The sequence below is a fragment of the Cynocephalus volans genome, chromosome 2 (genome assembly GCF_027409185.1).
Source record: "Cynocephalus volans isolate mCynVol1 chromosome 2, mCynVol1.pri, whole genome shotgun sequence".
Lineage (NCBI taxonomy): Eukaryota > Metazoa > Chordata > Mammalia > Dermoptera > Cynocephalidae > Cynocephalus > Cynocephalus volans.
This window is the reverse complement of record NC_084461.1, coordinates 219,162,693-219,187,403: the sequence shown is the minus strand read 5'-3', so window position 1 is coordinate 219,187,403 and position 24,711 is coordinate 219,162,693. Positions and strand designations below refer to the sequence as shown.

The 24,711-nt window shown below is 39.0% G+C and overlaps 1 pseudogene; it reads right to left on the bottom strand.

Moving 5' to 3' along the window:
- Positions 1–245: 245 nt before the first annotated feature.
- LOC134370937 (UV excision repair protein RAD23 homolog B-like) lies at positions 246–1,335 on the bottom strand (annotated as a pseudogene).
- Positions 1,336–24,711: the final 23,376 nt, after the last annotated feature.

Genomic DNA, 24,711 nt, shown 5'->3' with positions numbered 1-24,711 from the left:
TGCAGAAGCCAATTTTCAGTTGTAAAGTATTTTGCAAACTATTTGGCTTTGAGGCATCTGCTAATTGAAGCAGACATGCACTGTATCTATTCCTTCCCTATATCCTAGATCCCTCCTTCCCCATCCCCAGTAATCTACCTTATACCAAGAACTGTGGATATGAGCCCAAGTCATCCTAGACAACCCAGTGAACGAAGTTAGTGTAATGCACTGGTGTCAAGTGTGAGATACAAAAAAAATCCCTTTCAGTCTTCATCAAAGTTCTGCTGTAGAAGAAAATTGACAGTTAAATTCTTCTCACAAGCAAAGAATGCTTGTATCACAGTCTTTCAGGAAATACTAATGCCTTCGACCTTTCCATAGCTTCTTTTTCCTGAGGTGTTACCTGAATGTAGTTTATGTGACCACTTCCAGCTTCTGCAGTTCCACCATTGCATGTCCACCTCCTTTTCCTCCTTGACCAGCTTCTTGAAGTGATTCATTTAACATCTGAGTAAAATACTCATGGTGTTGGCTAATTTGCTGCAGTAATTAAGCATTCTCTCAACCTATCCATTGCAACAATGCTGAAAGCAGGGAATGATGCCGTTGAATAATTTGTCTCATCTGTTGAAACTGAGGCCGATTCCATAAAAATTCAAGTGGATGTCCACCAGGGGCATATCCTCTACAACTTGTAGCAGTTGCTGAGGAGCCCAGTACCATCCCTGACTTTCCCTACCCCCAGGGATTCTCATGAGAAGATACTCCACTGCTCTGTCAGGGTATTGGGACTGGCTCTCAGAGCTGTGGTTACTTGCTGTCATTCATAGCCCATGGACATGATCTCAGTTACCATATTCTCCTAAGACTGAGCTGTCACAAGTGCACTTGTTGACTGAGAGGAATCTCCTGATATACTGTCTGTCAGTCTATGTCTGGCTGGTAGCCACTGGTGTCTCCACTGACTCTTCCGCAGGTTTCTCTTGTTTAGTTGCACTAGCAGGTGCAGGTTCAGAAGGTGCTGTCCTTGTCGCTGGAGTGAGGACGCAGATGTGGAAGTGGGAACCAGAGCAGGGACGGGGGCCTGAGCTGACTGTGGCTGTGGTGGCAGGATTTGATTGCTTAGTTGTAGCTGGTGCTAGTGTCACTGCTTTGGGTTTTACCACCATAACCACCACACAGTTTTTCTCATCAATTTTATTTTCTTTGAGAGAAGTATCATCATGGAGGATTTTGCACTCATAAGTCGATTTTTGACCTGCTACTGGAGAGGCACCCTTTCCCTTTTCAGATTCAATCTTTCAGTACTTTCACCTTCTCCTCGGGGTCGGTGTCAATCTGGAAGGTCTGCTGCTGGAGGGGGGTCTGTGGCCCAGCTAGGGCTCACCCACACTCCCTGCTCTCTGGGGAGGAAGGGGGTAGGGTGGGGGCTTGTCACATTCGCTGCCTCTGCGACAGACGCCTCCCATGCTCACCTGGGCTTCTGCGCTTCCGCCCTCGCCCAGCGCCAGCCCCTGAGTCCGCAGGAGGCGCCAGGGCCTCTGTGGGGACGAAGAGAATCCGCTGTGCATCACGGCCGCCATCGCGACTCCCTGAGACATGCTCCCTGCAGTGAGTTTTAAAATCACTAACTATGAAGCCTCCAGTTTTTTTTTCTTCTTCATAACTGTTTTGGCTATTCAGGTTCCCTTGAGATTCTCTGTAAGTTTTAGAATGGAGTTCTGTATTTCTGTAAAAAACACATTGAGATTTTGATAGGGGTTGCACTGGGTGGTCTAGACATCTTCATAACATCAAGTCTTCCATTCCATGAACATGGAGGTCATCGAAACATTTAGTTATGTCTCCGTTCATTTCATTTAGCCATGTTTTGTAATTTTCATCATGAAAGCCTTCTACCTCCTTGGTAAGGTTATGGCTAAGTGTCTTGTCCTTTTCTGTTGCTACTGTAAATGGAATTGTTTTCCTAATTTCCTTTTGGGGTAGTTCATTTCTAGTTTATAGCAATGCAACTGATTTGTGAGTGCTGCTTTTGTATCCTGCAACTTTGCTGAATTTGTTTATTAGTGCTAACAGTTTTTTGGTGGAATCTTTAGGAGTTTGTACATGTGAGATCACAAGTATGTCATCTGAAAGTGAGATAATTTTACCTGTTTCTCCCCAATAAGGACACACTTTATTTAGCTCTAGCTAGAACTCCCCATACCACGTCGAACAGAAGCGGTGAAAGTAGGTATGCTTGTCTTGTTCCTGGTCTTAGGAAAATACATTTAGTCTCTCACCTTTGTGTGTAATATTACCTGTGGATTTTTTTCATATATGGTCTTTTTTATGTTGAGGAAATTTCCTTTCATTCCTAGTTTGTTGAGTGTTTTTTATCATGAAGTGTTGAATCTTTTTTTTTTTTTTTTGAAGTGTTGAATCTTTCTAAATGCTTTTCTGCATCAATTGAGATGGTCATAAGTTTTTTCTTTTTTTTTAACCTTCATTCTATTAATGTGTTGTATTACATTGCTTGATTTTCATATGCTAAACCATCCTTGCATACCAGGAATAAGTCCCACTTATTCATGGTGTATAATCTTATAATATGCTGCTCAATTTAGTTTGTATCTATTTATAGGAACAAGTGGTCTGTTTCGTTTTTGTTTATCCTTGTAGTGACTTTGGTTTTAATATTAGGAAAATGCTGACATCATTGAATAAGTTAGAAAGCTCCTTTTTTTTGGAAAAATTTGAGAAAAATTTGATGTTAATCTTCTTCTGTGTATGTGATTTTTTTTTCAATTTCATCATATAAATGAGTGCTTTTGAATATTGTAATTTGCCAAAGATTCTTACCCCAGCTTTTCCTCAGGGCCTTAGAAGACTATTGTATGTTCTCCCACAATCTCTTGCCTTAGGCATCTGCAGATCTCTAGTCCCTGTACAGCTTTTACAAGTTGAGTTGTACTAATTTTCCCTCCCTGGGCTCCAAGTTAGGAGCCCAATCAATAATCAATTTTCAGGCAGCCCCTGGACTAGTTAGAACAAAGGTCTGGTCTGTTCTCTATGGTTCAAGAGAGGGAATAGGGACCTGGGCTGTCACCTTCTCCAGATTCAGGTCACGTTGCATGAGGGAAAGGTTTGGGTAAGGGTGAGGGAAAATACCTTGAAACTTCCTACTGTTTTGAATATAGCATTTCTTTATTGGATATTCTATTGGTTTCTGTAGATCTTTGACTATTTTTCAGAACATTTTCAAAGCTATTTCAGCCAGTCTAATATTTTTTGATGTTTCTGTGGAAGAAAGGGGACCCTGAGCTTCCAATTCCAACATTTTTCTGATGTCACTGTCTAGAATTCTCTTTTTACTTTTAAGGGTAATTATATTTGGTATAAAATGTTAGGTTGCTAGTTACTTTTTGGCAGCATTTTACTCCACTTTTCCTCCACTTTTTTTTATTATTGTTTGCATAGTTTCTGATTAACAGTCTGTTGTAATCCTGACCCAGGTCCCACTATAGATAAAGTGTTTTTTTGTTTTCATTATTTTCTCTTCATTCTTTCAATGTAATTTTTCTTGAGTTTTCTGCATGTTTAGGTTTAGTTGTGTTTGCTTGTTTTCGCATTTTCCTTGCTGATCTCTGAACTTCCTAGACCTGTGGTTTGATGCCTCATCAGTTTTGGGAAGTTCCTAGCAACCATTAGAGTTCCTCTGCTCCATTCTTCTTCTTCTTCTTTTTTTTTTCCTTCTGATATTACACAATTACATCTTCTGAAACTGTTCCACCACTCTTGGAAGTTTTACAGTTTTCTGTTTGTTTGCTTTCCATTCTCTTTTTTCTTTGCACATCTGTTGGAGTAGTTTCTATGAACTATTGTTAGCGTCACTAACTTTGTCTTTCCTCAGCTATGTCCACTCTACTTATGAGCTTGTATAAGTCAGTTTTCTGTTGCTTATAACAGAATACCTGTAACTGGATAATTTATAAAGGCATGAAATTTATTTTATATGGTTTTGGAAGTTGAGTAATTCATGGTTTGGGGGCACATCTAGTGAGGGTCTTCTTCCTTGTCAGGGGTGTTTCAGCAGAGTCCTGAGGCGGCCAGAATATCACATTATGAGGGACGAGTAGAGTGCTTTAACAAGCTCACTTGCTCTCTTTATGAAGCTCCCCGGCTACTCCCACATAACTCATTAATTCACTGACCCATTAGTGAATTAATCCATTCATGAGGGCAGAGCCCTCACAACCCAATCACCAACTAAACACCCCACCTTTCAAATACCATAATTGGATTTCCCACCCTCTTAACACTTTATTATAAAATTACTGTATAAAAAATTATAAAAATACTTATTTTAAAATGGAGATCAAGTTTCTTAATGCATGAACTTTTGGGGGACACATTCAACCCATAGCATTCTGCCTCTGGCCCCCAAAATTCATGTCCTCACGTATAAATACAGTCATTCCGTCTCCATAACCCCAAAGTCTTAATTCATTCTAAGACAAATTCAAAGTACCAGGTCCAAAGTCTCATCTATGAGCCTGTGAAATCAAAACAAGTAATCTACCTCCAAAACACAACCATGAGACAAGCATAAGGTACCCTTTCCCATGCCAAAAGGGAGAAACAGAAAAGAAAAAAAAGGCTAACCAGCCCACAGCATGTCCAAAACTCAGCAGGGCAGGCATTAAATCTTAAATGGGAAAATAATCTCCCTTTACCCCATATTCCACATCCTCTGCACACTGGTGTGGGGGTCAGGCCTAAGTCCTAGGACAGCCACACCCTTGTGCCTTTCTTGGGCTCAGCCCATGCTTTAGTTCTCCCAGGCTGGTGTTACACTTTGGTAGCTCCACAGTTCTGGGATCCTGGTGGTGGTCCTGCTTGCATGGCTCCACTAGACATGACCCTGGTAAAGGCTCTCTGCTGCAACACTGACCCTGTATTTCCATGTGGCATTGGTGTTGTGAAGGCTCTCTGCAGTGATTCCACTCCTACAATAAATCTCTTCCTGGGCCCCCAGGCTTTTCCATACATCCTTTGAGATCAGGGTGGAGGCTGCCATGCCTCCACAGCTCCTGCATTCTGTAGACTTAACACCACATGGATGTTACCAAGGTTTCTAGCTTGTATCTTCTGAAGCTGTGGATTGTTAACCACTTGGGGCCAGTTGAGTCACTGCTAGAGCAGCCAGAGCAGCTGGGGTGCAGGAAGCAGTATCCCAAGGTGGCCCTGGGTATTGCTTTGCCCCCCACAGATTTGTCACCACACTTCCCCTGGGTGACAGAGCTGCAAAGGATTACTCAAAGCCCATCTCTTCTGAGCAGTGCGAAACCCCGAAGTGGTTAACTTCCCCAGAACCCTCAAGCAAGAGGCATTCCTTCCTTGGGAAATTAACCCTGAATTGGGGTTCTCTTCCTGCATTTATTCTTCAGACCAGGAAGTTACAAAAAGAGACATAGGTGGGGTTATAGTTTAACAATATAGGCTGGTAACTCTCAGTGAAACAGGTCAGATGACATTCCATTAAGGCAGTTAAGTGATCCATTAACAAAAGCTTGATCTTAGCAAACATTACTTCTTACAGCAATTTCTCAGTATCTTTACTAGTTTGTCTTTGAACCAGCAGCCTTGCAGTGTTACAAACCTTTATCTTACACCAGAGACTTTATAGCCTGAGGAAAACTTCCTGTCCTTTGCAAGGTCAATATTTGAAACTGCAAGGCTTTGGAAAACCAAGCCCTGTGAAGTACATTTGCTTTAAGAATCCTCTACACCTGGGTAGCAAACGGTGGAGGGTACTTCGGGCTGGTTTCTTAAAACATTCTGTCTTCCTAGACCTCTGGGCCTATGATGGGTCGGACAGGCTGGAAGATCTATCAGATGCCTTCAAAGTCTTTTATTCTCTTAATTATCCTTTTTTTTTTTGTACTAACCTCTTTAGCAGATGGTCACTGGACTACACTCTTGGTTTTCTCTCCTGAACACAATTTTTTATTCTTTATGTGGACAGATTGAGAATTTTCCAATATTTTCTCTGCTTCCCTTTGAATGATAAATTCTGCCCTTACATCATGCTTCTGCTTCTCTAATTCAGCATAAGCTGTTAGAAGTTGCCACATAGCTGCCTGAATGCTTTTCTCCTTAGAAATTTCTTCTGCCAAATATCCTGGCTTTTTGCTCTTAAATTCTGCATTCCATAAAGCCATCAGGCATGGGCACAGTTTAGCCAAGCTTTTTGCAACTGTTTAACATGGGAGACCCTTTCTCCAATTTCCGATAAGCTCTTCCTCATTTCCATCTGAGACTTTGCCAGTATGGCCGTTACTGTCCATATTTCTTTCAGCATTCTGGTCACCACCATTTAACTAATCTCTAAGAAGTTTCAAACTTTCCCTGGTCTTCTTGTCTTCTTCTGAGTCCTCACTAGAATCTGGGCTTTTTCTAGCCTGCTCTTTCAAATTTTTCAAGCCTCTGCCCATTATTACCCAGTTCCAAAGCCACTTCCACATTTTCAGGTATTCATTATAATACCTGAAATACCTATAATACCTGCAATACCCCATTTCTTTTTACCAATTTTCTGTGTTAGTTTTCTGTTGCTTATAACAGAAAACCTGGAAATGGCTTATAAAGAAACGAAATGTATTTCTTATAGTTTGGGGGGCTGGGAAGTCCAAGATTCAGGGGGCACATCTGGTGAGAATCTTCTTCTGGTTGGGGAGTGGGTCTCAGCAGAGTCACCATGTTCCGTAGAATATCACATGGTGAGGGATGAGAAGAGCACTTTAACATGATCACTTGCCCTCCTTATAAAGCCCCCAGGTACTCCCTCATAACCCATTGAACCAAGAACTGATTAGTGAATTATTCATTCACGTGGGCAGGGGTCTCATGATCCAATCACCTCCTAGAGGCCCTGCTGTTGGGAAAATGGAACAATTTGGTCAGGCTCCCCTAGCCTTGGGCCAGAGTGGTTCAGGGTGGTTCCGTAAACATTGTGTGTGGGTGGAGTAAGTGCACCTGCAAGGTGGCACCCCTTTGGCTGGTGTTTACTGGCTTGGGCGCCTGCCTTACACAGCCATGTTTTCCAGACCTGCAGCTTCTGAGGACTGTGTGGCTGGTTACCTAGATCACAGACTTTCGTGAAAGGATCTGGTGACCCAGCCTGGCATGGAGGGGTCTGGTGACCCAGCCTGGTGTGTGAAGGGTTTGTGATTCAGTCTGTGAATGGGCTTGAGGGTCTGTGAGGACCAGACCCAGCCCTAGCTCAGCCATAGGTCTAGTCGGTGCAGGATAACCGGCAGGTAAAAGAGCCGCGACAACTAGCATGGTCATCAAGCTTTACAATTGGCATCATGAACAGGACTAAGAGCTAGAAAATTGACACTGTAAGCAGGATTTGTGACATCAGCCTTACCCTCGCAGTAGACCTTATCATAGCCAGACACACTTCCTTTAAATACTGTAATTGAATTTCCCACCCTCTTAACATTGTTACAATGGGGATCAAGATTCCAATAAATGAAATTTTGGGGGGCATATTCAACCCATAGCAAGCACATTAAAGCATTCTTTATTTCTTTTCTTAGAGTTTCTCTCTGTTTCAGATTGAAACTTTATGTTCCTTTGAAATTCATATTTTGAAGGCCGACCCCGTGGAGCACTCGGGAAAGTGCGGTGCTGGGAGCACAGCACTGCTCCTGCCGCGGGTTCGGATCCTATATAAGGATGGCCGGTGCGCTCACTGGCTGAGCACGGTGCGGCCAGTCACAAAAATGACAAAAAAAAAAAAAAAAAGAAAAGAAATTCATATTTTGAAACCCTACCCCCCAATGTGATGGTATTTGAAAATGGAGCCTTTGGAGGTAAATAGGGTTGGATGTATTCATGAAGGTGGGGCTCTCATGATGAGAATATTACCCTTATAAGAAGAGACACACAGGAGAGTTTGTGTGCACTCTCTCTCTTTCTCTCTCTCTCTCTGCCATGTGAGGACACAGCAAGAAGGAGGCCATCTGCAAGCCAGGGACAGTCATCACAGCAAGAGAACTCTCCAGCACCTTCATCCAGCTTATATCTTCCAAAGCAGCAGGTCCAGCAGCACCTGCACCAATGTAGCCATGGCTGGATCAGCCAGAGCAGCTGGGGTGAGAAATGAAGTGCGTGGTCAGGGAAAGAGAAGACGTTTAGGTGTGGTGTCACTTTTGATTTGAGAAGTTTACATTTGAGCTTATACTTGAATATCAAGAAGGATTAGCCATGAAAGAAAATCTGAAAGAAAATCATTTTAGGTAGAAGAAACAGAAATGCTATGTAAGATCTAGTCTCTGCTTTGTAAGGAACCCAGGCTAAACTAGGTGAAGTCCCAACTGATGCCTTTGCAAAATATTTTGCAAAAATAGAAGTAATCACCCCTAGATTCTAATGTTACCTGCTCCTTCCCATGGCCAAATGGCTGAACCTAAACCAATGTGAAGTTAGCATGTACATTATTAGAGCCCAGAAGTTCATTAAGGCATGAGAAACATTGTTTCCTTGACTTTAAAATTTAAGAGAAATTCAGGTGCCTTCAATTCTCTTATTTTTTACAAATAACTCATTTCATTAAAGAAATAAACACACATAATGAATGAAATAAAATGAAAAGAACCTCATCTAAAATAAAGTGTTTATGAAACACCTTCTCCCAAATGAAAGTCTGTTTTACATGTCAGAGTCCTTTAGTTTCCTACAGGTGTGGCCTTAGTAAGCCAAGGACATGGTCACACTTAGCTGGACATATACTATTATCCATCCCACTTTTCAAAAAAAGAAGCCTTACATCCTTCACTCCCAAGTGAACATCCATTATTTTACTCACACTAAAATGCATGCTAGTTTCATCCTTGATAAGTCAGATGTGTGGGTGTTGAGGTCACACTTATCCACTTGGAGCAGGCATATCTAAGCGTGGCTGTTCCCTTCTAGGCCATGGTTATAATTCCTATCTCTTGTGAGGAATCTGTAAGACCAAAATGAACATTCATCATTCAAACTGTAGCTCTGTTCACACAAATCAGTATGGAGAGAGCTGTATATCTACGTGATCCCCTAAATTATTTTTATATAGATAAATGACTTGTGCCCTAATAAAAAAGGGTTAGAATTAATAGTCTCAAAATATGAGTTAATATTTTTAGCATAATGCATTGTACCCTACTTTATAATTTCTATACATTTTAATGGCTTAAATCTACCTTAATGCCTTAAACCCAGCTTTAAATGAATTTAAACTACCCCTTCTGCTAATAGATAGAAATTATATGGCTTTTCTTCACTAAGTATTAAGTTTTTATTTTCGTGTTATAAAAGTGGCCCCAACAGACAGTTACCTCTGCAAACTCATTAATTGAAGAAAGAATGGCACAATGCCAAATGTATTTTAAATCATAATGCTTATTTTGGCAGATGACATCCAATATTTAGTTGGCCTTTTTCCAACAAATGCATAAAATATATAAAATCTATAAGTTATCTGGGGCTTAATGTATCAAATAATTCCATCTTGTGGTTCACCAGGAAGTGAAATTACTCAGCAACAATGCTGATCGGCTTAATTTAGTTTGCTCGTTTGTGGGTTTTACTACAATGTGCGGTTTCGATCCAGAGTTATCAGGTGCAATATTAAAAATTCAATAATAAAAAATTTTAGTTCTTCAATTATCATTTTCAAATTGTGGAAGCAACCTAAGATGAAATCATTTTTCTTCCCTTAAGTCCTTGCTTCATTCTGTGAAGAGGTAAAGTGGCTCTCTGTTTGGCAATGTCTATTCATGTGTCTTAGTAGTTATAAAAATGTCAGAAATTCTTATTGTTGATTGATTGACAATTCCTATTGGTCTACCTGAAGCAGGCTCTTTAGAGAAAATTTAACCTCAAACTACTTACCTACTCACAAATCCTTATTAATAATAAATTTGAAGAAATAATATTTGTAGACAATTTTGTAGCATAATGTAGAGTAAAAGATTTTCTCTAGCATTCTAAATTTCAGCCTTCAGTTAAATCTATATCATTAAAGAATTATTCTATCATGAGTATAATTGGCATTTTTCTATTGGCCTACCTTAAGGAATATTATACTGAATACTTCTGGAATCTCACTATTGTATAAATGTTAACAATCATGTCAGGAAACTTGTCCAGTGCATCATTGTTCTTAACAATGTAGTCTGTGCATGAATATAGATCCACAAAATTTTGTTGCTAGTTCATGATTAGAGAAGGAAAGAAATTCAGAGTAAAGCACTTAGAAAATTTTATGGAATCATCACAAAATAATTTGTTACATCGAATAATAATAACACAACTTTTACATGTTTTAAATATTTTTACTTTCATCATTATTGGGTTTTTCAAAAATATTTCGCTGCAATGGATTAGAACTAAAAACGACAGAAAGACGCCATTTAGACGGTCTGAGCAGCACTGCGCTACCTCACATGGCATGTTCCTGGGCAGAGTCCGTAGAAACTTATCAGGGCTCTCTATGAGGAAAAATTTCCCTGAAGTAAAATGGCAGCATTATGGTTTATTTATTCATCTCTTACTTTGCTTTTGTGGTTTGTTTTGACTCCATAGTTCTAGAATCTGAAGACCTTGTAATTTTCCCTTTGCCCTCTCCACTAGGTTTGCAATTATGCATATTCTGCAGAATGCCCTAAGTGCTAATTGAGATGATGAGCAGAAATGGCCTTGCTCAATGCACTATACCCAGAAGATGCACTCAACTTATCAAGCGGATTATTACTGTTTTGTGCTGTTAGCTTCCAGTGGGCAGAAACAGTGTCAAAATCCTCATTTCACCACTGACATGACCAGAGCATTGATGCTCTTAGCAGAGGAAATGGTTCTTGGCAAGCTATTCAGGGTTTCCTATTGCTTGGGGAGAAAGAAGGCTGCCACCAAAATGGGGAGAATCAGCAGGTGGGCTGATGGCCTGTGGATAGGCAAGGCAGCAGGGACCTCGCCTAAGCTCTCAGGGTCACGTAAATGCTTGTGAGGATATCACCAGGGGCCGGGGCATGAGCAGTGGGGACAAGACTCAGAGAAACACCGGCCCTTGTGACTTTATATTTTAATGTTTCTTCCTTTTATTTCTACAATGCTGCATGCGTACTTTATCAAGTTCAGGTTTCGATGCTCGGCCCCGAAAAGAACACAGAAAACTACTAGTTTTAAATTGCTGAAATTATTCCTGTTTAAAACAATATGTTCTTGTAACAGAAGTAATTTTCATAGACTTTTTTTCCTTTTTCTTTTTGCTCGAATTCATTTGTATTCTAACTAGTATTTTTCCACTGAATTCTTCTGGATGACCCCAGGCAAGTACACTGTCCCATGACCAATGTGTTCTTCTTGGTCTTCTAAGAAACCTGCATAAATCAGTTGACATTTATATCTAGTATGATAGTTGGTATAAAAAAAAAAGTGTGGTAAAGAAGATGAGTAATCAGGAAAATTTTCAAATGTTCCGAATCTCCCATTTATTTGGTTTGAGACTCCCATTTCTTCAGTTATATGGAATTAAATAAAAAGAGGAATCAGCTCATCAGAAAAGTTTGGACATATAATGTGAATTCCTCTGATACTAAGTTGTTTCAGAAACTACATTTAATATTTGGTGGCTGAAAATCAAATTATAATGTTGAATCCTCAACTTAAGATCTGGAGGCTATACTAAGAATATAAGGGTAAAAGAAAAACTACAACCTATTCAAGTTGTTTGGGTATGCTTAATAGCAATTAGAGATTTGTTTGCTTGTTTTAGCTAAAACTCAGAACTTTCCAATATTGTAAATACACTTTAAGTAAAAAAAAAATGGCATATAATTATTTCAGAAAAGGTGATAGTTGATTTATTTTAGCCTTACTTTTTTTTTTGTAAATATTTGTTTATTGTTCACATTACTCTACATACACAAGTTGGATTCTGCTTTTTCATTTACCACCATTGCATGTGCCTTTCCCATGTGGCACATACACCCCAAGGTAATTCCCAAGGATCCACAACTTGTGTAACCTCCTTCCCTTCAATGAGGTCAGTGCCTGTGACTTCCTCACAGCCAGTAGAACACAGCAAAGGTAATGGAATAGCACACATGTCATTGCACTTTGTAAAACATAAATTCTGTCTTAGCTGGAAAGAAGGACCTCCTGCAGGTCTTGCAGAAACAAATAGCCACCCTGGAGAGGGCCACAGGCAGGGAGCTGTTGGCAGCTTCTGGGACTGGTGAATGTCTCTAGCCAATAGCCATTAAGGTCTCAAAGCCCTGAGTCATACAGCCACAAAAAAAGTAAGTATGGAAGAGCTCCAGAAAGCTCCAGAAAGAAGCACAGCATAGTCACAATCTTGACTTCAGTTTTGTGTGACCATGAACAGAGGACCAGACCTTGAACAGACTCCTGACCTAGGAAAACTGAGATTTAAGCCACTGAAGGTGGTCATTTGTTTTAAGCCACTGAAGGTGGTCATTTGTTATGCTGCAATAGAAAAGTAATAAACCATCAGCATAATCTCTTTTTTTAAGGTTACATATTTTCCTTAGATTCTAATCCATAATAATTTGCATAATTGGTACTTGAATGCTGGGCATTTAGGTTAGTTTCTAATATTTTCTATAATGAATATTATTTTATGTATTACAGGTTGAACTCATAGAATAGAATCCCAGAAAAATAATTATTCAGTAATATAGCATTTGTAAAGAAAAATATAACTTTAATATACGCAGTTTTGTAACAAATGCTTGCTAAAAACATTTTAAGTAAAGCAGCTTCTAAGAGGCCATATAGAGGTCAGGTGGGCCCGAGCACACTAAACATTCCAGGAAGGGAGTGACCCCCACCCGGTTCCAGGAACTGACTAGTTCCTTATCTAAAGGCCACCTGGCCAGACCCTGGGGAAGATAAACGATTGAGAAATGCGCTGTTCCTTATCGGGATGCCAGCCAGCCTGTTAAAGCCTACCTGTAAATCTAAAGGTGCCACAAATCTATCAGGGTACCAGCCTGCTAAAGTCTACCCATAAATCTAAAGGCACCACAGATAACCAACAACTCATCCTGTCACAAAGATCTGTTCAGAAAAACTGTATAAAAGATGCTTGTATTGTAAGCTCAGGGTTGCTTCTGTCCAGGAGACTAAGTGACCCCAGCATGCTGGAATGAAGTCCCTCTTGCTTGATTGCATCGGTCTCAGTCTCATGGTCTTTGTGAAGTGAGCCGTCCCAGTCTGTGGGATTTGTGCATGGTGCACGGATCTTACACATTGACATTAACAATTTTAATCACACCTTATTCAATAGCTTTTCCAAAACATTTTTCTAATTAAGAGTATCAAAATATGAAAGTGCTGTACTATTTGTTGGAGATATATATAGAGAGATAGATAAATAGATAGAGAGAGAGAGAGAGATAAAACAGATTTAATTACAATTTTCAATTTAAAAATGTGAATTGACTTTATTTATTAATTATTTACTTTAGTAGACTTTTGTAGTATTTTTAGCTTGAAGTTTTGTTTGTCGTGTTTTGTTTTTTATACAAGGCTCTCATTCTTTTTTGTGTAGTTTATACACTATGTTATTTATGAATGGCATTCTTTTGAAATATTCTTAACAGTCCAGTGAAAAACAGGAAAACTTTAAAAATGAGTAATTATATTTTAAAAATTATTTAGGTTTAACCTTATGTCTGGAAGAAATGAAGAAGAGGGATATATAATTTTCACTTTATTTCATTATATATCTACTTAATTCATTATCCTGTGAGCATAATATCTACTGTACACAATTGACAAACAATTAAATTTATCTAGTGGAGCATATGTGACTGTTTCTAAAATAGGCTTCCTGTGACATTTTTTACTCATGAATTCAAAATTTCTGTTCGGCTTTCATACAGATATAAAATGTTCACAGTGTGTTTATTTTTTCCTGACCTTAATCTTGCCCAGAAAACCTACCTGGGGATTTTGTCCATCAACTCTTCCTTCCATTGTCTTGTCTTCAGCTTTTTGAGCTCTGTTGGCTTGTGCTGCAAAGACCATGAGCTTTCTTAATTCTCCCTGATTCAACAATAGTAACAATGTGTCGGTTCCTATTTTCAGCAATAAACTTCATGAGGTTCTGAGGAATATGCTACAATAATAATTATGATGTTAGTAAGAAATTACGTATTTTACCAATTTTTTAAAGACTTCCGTTTTTTTTAGACCTGTTGTACTTTCACAGTGACATTGGGCAGAAGGTACAGAGAGTTCTCATACACCCCCTGCCCCAACACATGCACAGCCTCCTGCTTTATCAGCAACTCCCCCCAAGGGTGATGCGTGTTTCACAAGTGATGACCTGTATTGACACATCATTATCACCTAAAGTCCACAGTTTACAATGCGGTTCACTCTTGGTGTTGCACATTCTATGGGTTTAGACAGAGGCATAATGATATGTATCCAGCATTGCAGTACCACATAGAATATTTTCACTGCCCTAAAAATCCTGTCTACTCGGCCTGTTTATCCTTCCTTCCTCCAGACCCTGGCAAACACTGATCTTTGTACTGTCTTCATGGTTTTCCCTATTCCAGGATGTTATATAGTTATTATCATACAGTATATGGCCTTTCTGGATTGGATTTTTCCACTTAGCAATATGCACTTCAGTTTTCTCTGTGTCTTTTCATGGCCTGCTAGTTCATTTCTCTTATGCTGAATAATACTCCGTTGTCTGGATGTACCACAATTTATTTATTCACCGGATGAAGTACATCTCTGTTGCTTCTAAGTTTGGGCAACTATGAATAAAGCTTCTGTAAACATCTATGGGCAGGTTTTTGTGTTAATGTAAGTTTTCAACTCCACTGAGTAAATACCAAGGACTGTAATTGCTGAATTGTATGGTAAGTCTATGTTCAGTTTTACAAGAAACTGCCAAACTGTTTTCCACAGTGGTTGTACCATTTTGCATTCCTTCCAACAGTGCACAGGGGTTTAAATTTCTCCACACTCTCTCCAACATTTATTTTTTGCTTCTGTTTGCTTTTTAGTAATCCTAGTGGGTGTGAGAGATTACATATTAAAAATTAATGGTCACAAACATTTTCTCCCTTACTCATCATAAAATACCTACACTTTTGGTAAGAATTTTTATTGCCCCCATTTTAAAATTGTGGAAACTCATTTCTCTTAACTACTAATTTGAGGATAAAGTACTGCCATCCAAGTTTTTTGATCTGAAATCATAGCTTCTTTCCACCATGCTATCTTTTTTTTTTTTTTCACCATGCTATCTTCCTCAGTTTCCCACCTCTATCTGTCACATAAAGGTTTCCATAACCTCAACAAGTTGGTTAAGTTGCACTGTCTTCATAGTAATTTTGCTTAATATCAAAAGCTAAAGTTTCTATAAAAGTAGAAAAATTCCTGCTTGAACATGTTGGGGCCAAAGGAAAACTTCACCCCTAAAGGTTCATTAATAAAAGTTACTGACAAATGATCTAAATTGATCAATAAGAAATGTCTTATTATTTAATGTGCTGGGAGAAGGCAAAGCACAGGGGAATCACAAGAGAGTAATGTTCCAAATGTCCCAAATTCCACTGTGGGTGCAAAGCTTCTATACCAGTATTCATGAGAGAGAGAAGGTGGGGAGGTAGGAGCCCCAGAACCAGGCCTCAGACCAGGTTTCTCTGAAGCTCTGGGGGTAGATGTTGTCACAGGTGAAAGAAGGAAGTCAGAAGTTAAGTGGAGATATCTTGTATGCAGAAGCAAATACTTCAGGTAATCTCTCAGCTGCCCTTACAAACAACAGATAGTAGCCCAAGGAGGGGCCTCAGAGGAGGACTGGTTGTTTACATTTACAGTTGTAAATTTCTTTCCATAAAAAGCCAGCCTTCTAGCCAATCCTGTTTTTCCAGTCTCTCTGGTTTAACCGTCTTGAAATATGTCAAAGAAATATATTTTGGGGCTGAAATATTTTGCTTCCCCACAGTCCCCTCTTTGAAACTTTAATTTTAGAAAGTTTCACATATTAAAATAAGATTGGTCGCTATGGAGGTATTTGGGTTAAAAGTTTTGAGAGTAGAGATAGGCAAAGAAAAAAGTATAAATTAGAATAAGCAGAAAAAACAAATTTGAGTACACTGTTTCATATTTTCTTGAATCAGCCTTGTAGTCCTGCGAATAGGTCAGTTCAGTTAAACAGTTGTGCCCCATTCCAGGAAGTGGCACTGCAGATGGGCTCCCATCAAGGCTGGGTCTCTGTGTGGAGTAAGTAAACAAGTATTTAGTAAGGGATTTGCCATGAAATCAGAATATGACAAAGGTTAATTTTGGAGTTGCCTATAAGCCAGTTTTCCTACAGTCTCTGGAGCATCTTCAGTTGGAGTAGCCTGGCTGTGGCAATCTGACAGATTTTCTGGGTTACAGTTTGCCCTTGTAAAGTTTGTCCAAATATATGTTGTTAATGGTGATTTTCTTCAAAGCCAAGATCACTTTAGCTTGTGGGGCCTTACAAAAAAAGTCATCTTCAATTTCTAGTAATTTCAAGTCAGAAGTATAAAAAACAACAACAGAAACCAAAAGCTTTAGTCTGGAGAATCACAGCTGGATTCTGCAGGAAATCACAAATTCAGGGTTCAGTCCAGATAATAAAAACTCAGAAACAGCATACAGGGTTAGAATCTAATCATAGGTGTATTATAGGTTTGTGCTTTTTTTTTTTTTTCAAAACATAATTTTGCTCTCTCCAAATACTCCCTTTTTAGCAAAGATATTTGTGGCAAGACTATTTCATTTGCAAAATAAGTTTAGTGTTTGGCTTGATTATTTGCATAAAGTATAGCAAGAATAATGATTCATCATATAGGCTCTTTTAAAATTGGCTTTGCTTGGACTTCTATAAAGAATCTCAGATTAGACCTTTAAAAGCCTTTTGGGAAGCCAACCTAAGGATTTGACTCACTCTGTAGGACCTGAGTGAATTCCTCTTTTTTTTCGTTTTGGAGGTTCCCGAAATATCAAGATTCTGGGCTTTCAGAACGTTACATTCTTTATTTACCACAAGGCCAGGAACTCTGTAATCATGTAGATGAGGTATTGGGTCAGTCTTTCCAGGAGCTTTTTACTGACTTCATATGTGGTTAACCAAAATTCCTTAAAGCAGTCTGATAATATCTGAAAAAATATGAAAAAATCTGAAAATATGACATTCCAGTTAAAGTCTTATTTAAATAACCAGTGTCTCCAATTTTGTCTTGTTATGAAAGAAGGCAGATTCTTATTGAACTTATGCAAATAACGATACTGCCATAAAATGAGAATACTCAAAATATTTTCAAAATCCTGGAGGGATCAAGTAGAGAGAAAATAAATGTTTCACTTTTGCTCACAAAAGTATTCTCTACCAAGTAGCCCAAAGGAGAGAAAAAAAATTCTCAAAATCTGGAAAACAAAACATAAAAAGGATTAGCGATGTTTTCAACAAAAATGTTGAAAAAAAATCATTTTAGTCTTTTATCAGTTCAGTCCCATGTAATTAATTCTTGTTCTGCTTATGTTAGAAAAGCAATTTTATGAATCCAGTTTTTCCACGGGAGTTCAATCCAGTCCAATTGAATAATTTCAAAGTTATCAACAGAGGTCTGTTTTCCAGACCTGTGTCAGAGTCTTTTCATACTTTCCATGATTTTTTTTTTTTAAGAAATAACAATTTAGGATTTGTAAAGACCTTTTAAAAACAGTATCAAAATAAAGCAATTTACAATGTCATGGTTAAAGACACAATTGATGGAAAAAAAGTATCTATTTCTATGACCTACACTGATTTTTTTGTAATAGCCATAATTATGATTGATAACATAATCTAAGACATGTTGGAATTTCTGGAATTTTATATAATTTTGGAGCACATATAGATAACACATACATATGCAAATACAGAGTTACATGCTGAGGGAAAAAAAACTTAAATTTTTAACTCAGTTTCTGTAAGTAATCAAAAGACTTAATAACGACACAGAATCTGTTTTCACTCTTTCCCCTCTCTCCCTCTCTTTCTCTCTCTCTCTTTTTTTTTTTTTTTGCAGTTTACTCAAAAGGTAAATATAAATCTTTTACTATCTTTTATCAATATTACATGGAAATCTTATTTAATAGAGAACACGAAGTTTCAATTTTGTACCAGTGTAGTGTTAATACCAAATCTAATTTCAATAAAACATGATAAACAAATCTATCCAATATCAGTTTTGACCACACAAGACAAGGTTTCTATAAATATTGTATATATTTTTACAATTATATCCATTTAGTTGTGTGCATAACATTTCTTACTATTCTTTTAATTTTAAAAACTCTTTAAAGTAGACAAAATTTTTTCTTTAACAGAAACCACACCACATCTTCAGGCCGTCTTTATAATTTTGTTTACAAAAACCATTTTATTTTCCTCACATCCTACTTTCCTTAAACATTATGTGCATAGAATTGTTTTTATTATACCTAGCAGTTTTAATTGACTATATTAACTATAATTTTAACTCTGAGTAACCCTAATTTCCGGGGAAAAATGTAGGAAGCAAGCAATTTTGAACTGTTTATATCAATATTTGTAGATGAAAACCATTTCCCAATTTTTGAAAAGACATATTTTCTCAATATTTTTTAACAGATTCAAATATGTTTAGCTTTTTTCTATCACATAAAAACAAACATCAAAGTATATAAACTTAAACTTATATATAATAACTAATGTTCCAGTATTTTAACTTACTTAGAAATGACTCAGACATTTATGGCTACCCATTAATTTAACAAAAAATGACTTTAAGATTTCAAACTACTGAAAAGAATTTTTGAAACTATGACAGCTTCATTTACAAGTGTTTAATGTATTCACATTTGTCTGATTTACTCATATCAAGCTAAACCTTTATCAACTATTATCACTGAGGCCTTTGAAATATTGGCCATAGGTACCATTTTTCTAGCCATCCTTGATCCCGAGTACTTATGTGGCATCCAGGGCCACCATGCGGAGCCCAAGACAGAGGCTACAGAGTTCATTTCTAAATGATCTCCTCCCTTCCAGTATGGCCGGAGGGAGAGCTGGAACAGGGAGGACAAAACCATGTTGGGGTTTGTCCTTGAGCTGGTGGCCTATGTCCTATCCCCAGGCCTCACCACACCACGTGTCTAGACCCCAGAATTCAGAGGCTTAAAACAAAAGTCCAGCTAACAATAAGACATGTGCAAGGATTTGGGTAAAGCCCAGGAGCCCACAGCATTTATTTCAAAAACAAATTAAACAAGTGTAAAGAAAGTGAAAGTAAATGGTCAGTCTCCCTTGACTGTTCGTAATCTTGCTGAGTATTTGATGTAAATTGGTTAACTGTGCATGTATGCCAAGGTGTTCCTTGGTTATGGTCTGATGTAGATGCACGTGGGCACCCAGGTGTTCCTGGGTTATCTGACTTGAGTATAAAGGATGAACGGATCTAATCCACAGTGCCCCCGCCACCGGGACAGCCTGGGGGTGGGTGGGGGAGGGGGGCCTACGAGGGGGCCACTGCTGCTGCTGGAGGCTGTTGCTGTCAAGGTTCCCAGGATGCCCCAGAAGGCCACTGCTACGGCTGCTGCTGGATCTGCTGAAGGCTGCCATAAACTGCTGTTGCTGCTGAGGAGGCTGAGGACTGAGCTCGTGTCCGAATGGAGCACATCAACCTTGCCGCTTACTCCTGGGATCTTTTTCCAATTACATAGCTCGCAACCTGCATGTGAACGGTCTGGGGATCCCACTGGCATGTCGGGGCTCTGTGACCCAGCTGGCATATGGGGGCTCTGTGACTCAGTCTGTACAATGGGTTTGAAGGGTCTGTGAGCCCTAGCCTGAGAACAAGTATCCAATATTTCACAAAAGCAATAAGGTTATGTTCTTAAAACATAAGAGACTGTAAATTTGTTTGGACCAATTGACAACCCTAGGCAAAACTGTCTAAATTAAATTCTGAAAACGTATCTATTTTACCAACAATTTTAAAAACTAGTCTCATTTACAAAAAGTCACATGAGCTTGAAAACCATCCAGGATGTTCTACTCAATGAGCGTGCATTATCTACAAGACAATTTGGTACCATGTAGACAATAGACAAACACATGTATACACATAAACATGTAGGCGGAACATACAGCTTACACATGTATATATGCTTACATTAAAAACACAGAGTGAAAATACAATATAAAACACAATAATTTAAAAGACAGTGGGGTCAAATTGTGCTTCTAAATGAACAAAGTCAAAGTTTATCTGTTCCACATGACAGAAGCCCTCAGAGTTTTACAGAAAGCAAGGCAAGCAAATTTACATCTCAACGCACAGAGAAAGAATGAAAGCTTTTCCAAGGAGTTTGGTTATGCAGAGGAGACACAGAGATTAAAAAATCGATGTCAAGACAAAACAAAATCACAGAATTTCACCATAGGGTTACAGAAGGTGACACACAGATGAGGCTAGAAAAATTTAGAAGTCCATTCAGAACAATCAGTTCAATCCCAGAAAATCATTCTATGGAGACTATCTAATTAGACAGGTTGCTTTTAATTTTCTTTCTGTCCTAAACTTGGTCACTCTCAGCCCTAAAATCTATATCTTTGACATATTTCAAGATGGTTAATTCAGAAGGACAGAAGAAACAAGATTGGCTAGAAGGCTACTTTTGGTGGAAAGAAATTTATATCTGTAAATGAAAACAGCCAAGTTTCCTCAGAGGTGCCTTCTGTCTGAGGGCAGTTGTGAGAATACTTGAAGCATTTCCATCTGTATACAAGAAGTCTCCACTTAACTTTAACTTCTGACTTCCTTCTTCCACCTGTGACAAGACATCTCTCCATAGCTTCAGAGAAACCTGGTCTCAGGCCAGCGTTCTGGGGCTTCTACCTCCCCCACTTTCTCTCTCTCACGAACACTGGTATATGAGCTTTGTAACACCATGGGACGTTTGGGACATTACTCTCTTGTGATTCTCCCATGATTTGCCTTCTCCCAGCATGTTACATGATAAAATCTGTTATGCCTTTTCTTCATATTGACCTAAATTTATCATTGATCTTTATTAATGAGCCTTCAGGTGTGAATTTTCATGTTTTTCTCCACATGTTGAAGGCAACCAGTCAGTTCTTTTCAACTGCTTTCCAGAGAAATGTAGCAGGAAGCAAAGCCACATCTTTGATACTCTGAGTAATAACTTGACACACTGCTTAAAAAGAATCCCAGCTGTGTCCTTTCATAACATATGTTTGAAAGCTTCTGCTGATTTTTCTACATGTGGAGAATGATTTTGCCTTATTTGCCACTCCAGTTTGTATGATTTCAAGCATTTTGCTTAAAGAAAAATTTTCAAGCATTAAGCCCTTTTCAGAAACAAGGCACGCCTACACTGCATTGAAAAGAATGCCGCCACCAGCAAGGAGTTTACTTGGGCAAATTTGGCTTTCATGACAGAATATGCTCAACCCTCTCCTTTGCTCTTGGTTCTAACTACTTGTGATCATGCACTTCTGGGTCTCTGAGGCAGATTCTTGGAGTGATCAGTACCACCATCATGAACACTTTCCTCTCCACCTTGGAAACTACTTGACAGTGCCACAGGGCAGGGGCAGACCCTCCCCATGCTGAGCAAAATGAAGATTTACAGTTTCAGAAGGAATTTTTGTTCTCTGAAGAGCCACATTCTGTAGTTGCTGTTTAAGCCTTTATTCTTTGTATGCAGATAAAAGTACAGAGCTAACAGCACTTTATCAGGAAGAACATGTTTAGGTTTTATATCTCTTCATTTTAAGCAATCCATTGATATATTAGCAAATTTTTAAAAATTATACAGTTCACAAGACTGTGTCTACCATATTTTCTTTTTCTCTATTGCTTTAAGCTTAGCTTAGCATTATTTCTTACCAGATTTAGCAGCAGACTACACTTCATGCTGGATTAATTTTTAAAAGAAATAATCACACAGTATTTATGTGTGGTATGAAAATATAAAATATCATCAATAGGAGAAAAAGTAAGTAGTTTGAATTAGAAAACTAGTGTTGAAGAAAGTAAAGGGTGACCATAAAAATTCAAACTCAAACCCACTCATGTACTTAGATTATTCACTGGTGAAAATGACTGTCGTTTGGAAATTCTGAAGAGCATTTGTTTATGCAGTTACCAGAAATTATTTACGGTGTGGGGTGCAGAAAACCATTACCACAAAATACAGTGCTTTGACATGCTGGAATAAAGAAGCAGCCTCAAGATCTCTCTGACCACCACCCCCTCTCCCATCCCTCAATCCCCTGTCACTTTCCAAAGCACAGGATGAAGCTGGTCCCTTTTCTTCCTAAAGTCCAGACCCACCAAAGAAGATGACAATTATCTCTGATCCTTTCCCTCAGTCTTAACTCATATCACAGGAAGGAAGACTGGAGTCTGTTAACACACCTGCACTAACTTTTGTCACAGGCTATTGTCTTACATTTCAGTACCATTCCGTGTTTTAAAGAGAATCATTTATGAGTCATTGTCTGCTCTGTGGACCAAATAGACTTTGTCCTGGGACACTATGTTCTCTGGGCCCATTGCAACCCCCTAAGGATCATTTACTCCTACATCCCTGCATCCCCTTTCCCTGTGAAGATGCAGATATAACCTCCATACCCCAATGGAAAATTGGGACATTACTTCTTGTGATTCCCCCATGCTTTGCCTTCTCCCAGCATGTTAAATAATTAAAATTTGTTATGTTTTTTCTTCCTATTAATCTCAATTTGTCAGTAACATTTATTAATAGACTTTCAGTGGTGAAGAAGAAGTTTTCCCTTGGCCCCTACACTGAAACTTTCATTGGGATGTCTATTTGACATCTCAAACATAACATCTGGAAAAAGAAACTCTGATCTTAGCCCAACACTACCTCTTCCACTGTCACTACCCAACCTACTCCACTACCAGCTTTCCTCAAACCCATGCATGACAATTTTCACTTTACTTGCTTGTGTCCATGACCTTTTGTTACTGAATTAGGCTCTTGGGTCTCAAGGTCATCAAAATGAAAAAAGTACCCAGCAGAATTTAAGGCAAGCAATGCTTTATTCAACAGAGATAGACGTATGCATAAGGGAGCCAGCAATAGAGAAGCTGTCTTCCCAAGAGAAGTTGAGGAAGGGGTTTTAAAGGCAAGCAGTCCTTCAATTGACATCAGCATCTTGCCTTGATGATTCCTGATGTTTTCGTAGGGGTCTTTAAGGGGGTCAGTTCCAGGAACATCTTGTGTGCAAATCCCAAAGGGGTCTCAAGGTTAGCCTGTAACTTAATTTTTACAATTAAAGGAAAAGAAAAAATGGGTAGATAATGACAAGTTGTAAATAAAGCTTACAGTTGTATTTTAACAAGCCTTGGGGAAAGGGTTTTGTAACTCAGTGAATTTCTGTTACCCTCTTATCTCAGTTTATTGTATTAGGGCCATGTGGTAATCATGTGCTCTGGGGGGCTCACAGCCAAGGAGTGGAAAAGTAATGATGTCCTCTGCAGGGAGAATAGAGTCAGCCTGGTTCACAGGCCTGGACCTGTCCTGTCTCACTTGCAGTCAATCTTGACTCATTTTCTCTCACCTTCCAAATCCAAACTGTTAAGATACATTGTTGCTTCTACCATCAAGATATATCTAGAATCTGACTGTTTCTTCCTGCTCCACCAGTAAAGGACCCTGGCCACTACTCTGGCCGTGGCTGTCACAGTGTCTCATGGGGATTGCTGACACAGCCTCCTGATGGATTTACAATCCTCTCTCTTTCTCCCCAAACACACAAGTATTTTAAAACACAAGCCCATATCACATCACTTCTTTTTCAAAACCCTGCAATGGCTTCATATTTAACTCAGAGTAGATGCCAAATGCATACAGGATATAAAGCCACATGGCCTCCAGAGCTCATCCCCTCTCTGGCATTTGTGCTGTTCTCCTGGCAGCTCTGTTTTCCAGGGCCACATCCCCTTCCTTACTGTTCCTGGCATGTGCCTGGCACAATTCCACCTATGACTCCAGCATGGGATGGTCCTTCTGCTGGGAAAGCTCTTTCCCTAAATATCATCGTGGCTTGCCCTTTCATCTCCTCGAAGTTTGTAATCAAATGTCACCACTCTGTGAGGCCTACCCTAGCCACTTTAAAACTACAGTAAAACTGACAAGAGGAGCTATCACAACCACTGTGCCCACTTGATCCACACATAAGATACAAATCTGCATATATACCTATTTAAACCTACTACTAAAACAAGATATTAATAAGAAACGTGGTTTAGGCCATTAGAACCCTGATGGAGAAAGCACATAAACTCAGAGGTGGCCAGACGGGAAGTCTGGAGGGAGCCACCAGACTCCTCTGTTGACCATGCCTGTGAAATCTCCCTTCTCAGACCAGAGGGATTGCTCTATACCTTCATTTTTCGTTTCCATTGTGATTTCCTCTTTCAAACATACCGTGTAATTTATTTTATGATGCTGCTGTCCATCTCCTCCTGCTAGAAGCTATATCCACAAGAGCAGAGATCTTGGTTTGTATCACAAGCCCCTAGAAAGCCCCTGCATGTAGTCGGTGCTCAATCAGCAATTCCTTAATAAACATAGGCTGTTCTGTGCCTGGGACGAATC